Source organism: Penaeus vannamei, chromosome 21 (genome assembly GCF_042767895.1).
Source record: "Penaeus vannamei isolate JL-2024 chromosome 21, ASM4276789v1, whole genome shotgun sequence".
NCBI lineage: Eukaryota > Metazoa > Arthropoda > Malacostraca > Decapoda > Penaeidae > Penaeus > Penaeus vannamei.
The window spans coordinates 29,845,639-29,850,574 of NC_091569.1; the positions used below are offsets into that span (position 1 = coordinate 29,845,639).

General features: G+C 38.6%; 1 long non-coding RNA gene across 1 annotated transcript; it reads left to right on the forward strand.

The window, feature by feature from the left end:
- The first annotated feature begins 2,466 nt into the window (after positions 1–2,466).
- Positions 2,467–3,207, forward strand: LOC113824358 (uncharacterized). The gene is made up of 2 exons (XR_011399407.1): positions 2,467–2,556; positions 2,744–3,207. It is a non-coding gene; the product is annotated as an uncharacterized lncRNA (long non-coding RNA).
- Positions 3,208–4,936: the final 1,729 nt, after the last annotated feature.

A 4,936-nucleotide genomic window follows, 5' to 3' on the forward strand; every position in this document is an offset into this window, starting at 1 on the left:
TATTTTTCTTATTTCTTTCTCTGTACTCACTTTCTTTATTTATTTCTCATTCTGCCCCTCTGTCTCTGCCTCTGTCTCTGCCTCTGCTCTCTGTCTCTGCCTCTGCCTCTGCCTCTGTCTCCGCATCTGTCTATGCCTCTCTCTGTCTCTGCCTCTGCCTCTGTCTCTGCCCTGCCTCTGTCTCTGTCTCTGTCTCTGTCTCTGTCTCTGTCTCTGTCTCTGTCTCTGCCTCTGCCTCTGCCTCGCTCTGCCCTCTGCCTCTCTGCCTCTGCCTCTGCCTCTGCCTCTGCCTCTGCCTCTGCCTCTGCCTCCCTCTGCCTCCTTCGCCTCACTCTGCCTCTGTCTCTGTCTCTGTCTCTGTCTCTGTCTCTGCTCTCTGTCTCTGTCTCTGTCTCTGTTCCCTGTCTGTCTCTCTTCTCTTTCTCTTTCTCTTCTTTTATCTCTCTTCCCTCACTCTTATCTCTCTCTCTCTCTCTCTCTTCTCCTTCACTCTTTTATCTCTCTTCTTCCTCATTCCCCTTCACCTCTCTCTTTATCTCTCTTTCTCTCCCACCCCTTCACTCTCTCTTAACTCTTTTTCTCTCCCCACCCTTCACTCCTCTCCCTTTTAACTCTTTTCCACTCTTCACTTTCTCTCCCTAACTTTTTCTTTTCCTCCTTCACTCTTCTCTCTCTCTCTCTCTAATCTCTCTCTCTGGGTTTCTCTCTTTCTCTCTCTCTTTCTCTCTCTCTCTGCCCTGTCCTTTTTCATTTACTTATTTCATTTATTTTCTTACTTTCTTACTTTCATTTACTATTTCTTACTTTTTTATTCTTCATTTTCAAACATTTATTTTTTCTTTCTTATTTCTTCTCTTTACTTTTATTTTTTCTTTTTTTTCTTTCTTTATTTCTTTCTTTCTTTCTTTCTTTTTCTTCTTTTTCATTTCTTTCTTTCTTTCTTTACTTTCTTTCTTTCTCTTTTTCTTTTTATTCCTTTCTCTTTCTTTCTTTCTTTCATTTTTTTTCTTTCTTTCTTTTTTCTTTCTTATTTTTTCATTTCTTTCTTTCTTTCTTTCTTTACTTTCTTTACTTTCTTTTTCTTTCACTTTCACTTTTCTTTCTCTCTTTCCTTTTCCTTTTTCATTTTCCTTTTTCCTGATCTTCCATTTTCCTTTTTTTCTTTTCCTTTCTTTCTTTTCTTCACTTCTCTTTCTTTCTTTCCTCATTTTCCTTCTTCCTTCCTCGATCTGATTTTTCTCTTTTTTTTGTGATTTTTCTTTTTCTCTTTTTCTTTCTTCTTTCTTCTTTCCTTTTTCCTTCTCTTTTCCTTTTCCTCTTTCCTTCTTTCACTTTCATCTTATTTCCTTTTCCTTTTCCTTTTCCTTCCTTTTTCTTTTCGATTTTCTGATTTCTTTTCTTTCTATTTCTTTTCTTTTCCTTTTCTTCCTTCTTTCCTTTTTTCTTCCTTTTCCTTTCCTTTTCCCTCTCCTTTCTTTTCTTTCCTTTTCCTTTATTTCTTCCTTTCCTTTCTTTCCTTTCTTTCCTTCCTTTCCCTCTCCTTCCTTCCTTTTTTCTCCTCCCCAGCGAAATGCCCCCCCCCCCCCCATTCACCTGCAGCTCACCTGCAGGATCCGTGGTTGGTGAGCCAGGTCCTGACATTCCGCGAAGAATAAGAGTAAAGCAACCTCTCGTTCTCAGCCTTGTGTCCACGTTTCTAGGTCAGTAAGGTTCGTTTATATGTATATTCAATCATCATGTCTCTGCCTGCTGCATGCCGAGGATATATATGCGGTTATATATTTATATATATTTCATATCATATATATATACATTGCTGCAGCATGATATATATATATATATATATATATAATATATATATATATATATATATATATATATATATATATATATATAAATCTTTTTCTTTCTTTCTTTCTTTTTGTCAGCGTCGTTATTAGTTGCACTGTAGCCATGGTAGCTTTATGTAGTTTGGGGTTACTGATAGTTATTTTGCGTTGTCATCATTACTATTAGTGTTTGCTTCATTATATTTGTACAAATATTAAAATTGTACATGCTTGGGTTACCGTCATTATCGTTATTTTTTTATCATCTGGGTTTTCTTGATTCTGTTATTGTTATTATCAATGTTGACCTCCACTACAGTAATACAGTTTTGTGTGCCACTGTTGTAAATGAAATGAGAAATAATAGCAGCTGCAGTTGTAGTCCTTGTAGTAGCAGTAAAGGTGACAGCAGTTACTTTTTAGCAATTTTTAATGTTAATATAGCAATTCTATCCATATTGTCATTGTAATTGTTATCGTCATCAATACTACCATTCTTATCAATATTACTTGCCTTTATTGCTATCATCAGCATATAATTCATTGTGGGGATTTTATTTTTAACTATAGGTTGTTGATCGCGAGACGACGGCGTGGTACTTTGAGGCATATAATCTAAAAAAATTGAATACTTTCCCTTGCAGGAGCCATCCAGTCGGAGCAGTGCCTGGAGCGCCTGCTGTGCGAGCTGGGCTGGAGCCTGAGCGAGGTGGAGGCAGCGAGGGTGGTTAGTTTAGCAGAATTTAGTTTATTTCCCACCTCTTTTTTTCTGCACATGCGCGGGCAAGCATCGACTCAGTTTAGCACATGGAGACGTAACTTTATCTGGTTATGCGCTGAATATTGGAAATCATAGCGTTTGATTAAACCTTTTGAGACACGTGATCTAAACTAAGCCCTTTTCCTCATCCTAGGTGGTACAGCTGGCGGGCGTGTACGTGCCGCCCGAACACGCCCACCTCCTCGCCGCCCTCAGAGACGCTGTGCTGAGGATCGCCTCCTGTAGCCAGTATCGGTGTGGAAAGCTTCCTTCTCGCGATGAATTGTAAACCACGATCCTCGGTCATCTTGTTAGTCTTTTTTCTAATATTTCCCCTAGACATGCATGATTTTTTTCTGAAAATCCTTTAACATGAACATTTGTATACTCGTATTTCCCGGTGTGAATGTCCTCGAGGCCCAGTGTACATGTTTCCATTGGTTTATAATGTAAATGTTATTCGCCAGGCATTCCTTTTCCTTAATGCATATGAAATGTTTTAACATTTTACTTCATTCACATTTCTCTTAACCTTTTCATAAATGCACTTTTAGAAATGAAGAGTATTTCTTTATATGTATGCAACATATTTTAATCTAAATACAAATTCCTCCCAAAATATGTTTTGTTTTGATATATTCATCAACATTTAGAATAACTTCCTTTATCGGGTGATGTTATATAGGTATACATTCAAATGATAAAAAACAAGAAATTTATTGGAAACGAATAAAACAACATAAGATAAAAAGATTAATGCCACGCGTGTTAGAACACCATATGGATCTGCCCTTATGCAAAATGCATCTATTATGATGTATCTTTACGCCAACGTTCCCCTGACAAAAAGCCCCATTAAGACCCCTATAGCAGCTAATTGCCTCCCTTTGCACGGACTCCAAACATCCTTTTAAGTCCGAGGTGACAACAGATTAATCGTGAGCACCGGGTTCCTCTCTCGGAGCGGACGCCGGCTGCGCTTCCTGTGAGGGAATGAGGAGAATAATTGGTCCCCGTGGCGTCTAATGGTGATTTAAAGGGCCGTGTCGACGATTAAAGGGTGACCTTACTCCGCGTTCCACAACACGTGACACGCGGTAACCCGAATTAGAAAGTTACCGGCAGGTCGAGCGGGTGAGGTCATAGGTCGTGGGTCAGGAGAGGTTAAAGTTCCTCTCGCGTGCGCCACCAAGACGGGTCACTGAACGGCCGTCTGGTTGCCCGATGGGATTCTTTCATCATGCTCGGCTGTTTCTGAAGACTGGAGATTCCCAAAGCCCTGGGGGTCTTTTTTTCTTTCTTTCTTTCTTATTTACCGCATTTCGGTGTCATTGATATCAAATATTGCATAAGAATTAAAAGTATAATCTGATTTAGGTAGCTGTCAATTTTACAAACCTAATGTATACGTGTATTTTAGGAAGCCAATGTGACAGATTTAAGGTATATATGTGTTTTAGGAAGATACTTTTACTGATTTAAATGTCTTACGCTGCACGGCATGATAACAGATGAAAATATTATTTGCATATAACAATCTGTTTTTATATTACAATCAAATGAAGAACACCCACACTTATACAACGCAAAATAAACCAGTATTGAGAATTGGTCTTAATATCTTTCCACGTTTTTTTTCTCAAGTCGAATATATCCTTTCCCCAATATTTTGTATGTATCGCATCTTCACGAGTCAAGTTGTTAACCTTTCCTTTGTGGCTGGGAGATGACACAACGCCCACGCTGACCCGTTATAACGTAAGGGTTCTCTTTAAACCGACTCGGAGCTACACTTCACAAATTTGCTCATTCGAAGACAAAGCGCACAGAACTGCCTTTTTTAAAGATATTTCTAATGGCCAAACTGCTCGTTAAAAAGTAAAAGTCGTTGTAAGTTCTACCGGATTTGTGCTATGATTTTGTAACCTAATTTAAGGTATGTGGAAATCAAGGCATCAACTTCAGGCATCAGTTAATTGATCAGTGAATTTGAGAATAGGGATTTCCCTGATGTTCACAAAAGCAAATTATGTGCTAGCACGCTTCAGGATATTATGGTGAACTGTATGTTTGCGCAACAGTTAACAAAATTTAGGAGGTAGAAAACCAATATCAGATTTCTTAGTCACGCAAATCCTTAAATATAGTTAATGAATAAATAAGCATCTCTCTTTTTTTTTTACACACTCCCACACATTCATTCTCATACGTTCTCACGCTCTTTTACACACACACTCTCACTCTTACTCTCTCACACTCAGTCTATCACATTCTTTCACACTCACTCACTCTCTCTCTCCCTCTTTCACCGTCTCATTCTCTTCGTCTCTATCTCTCTCCTTTCTTT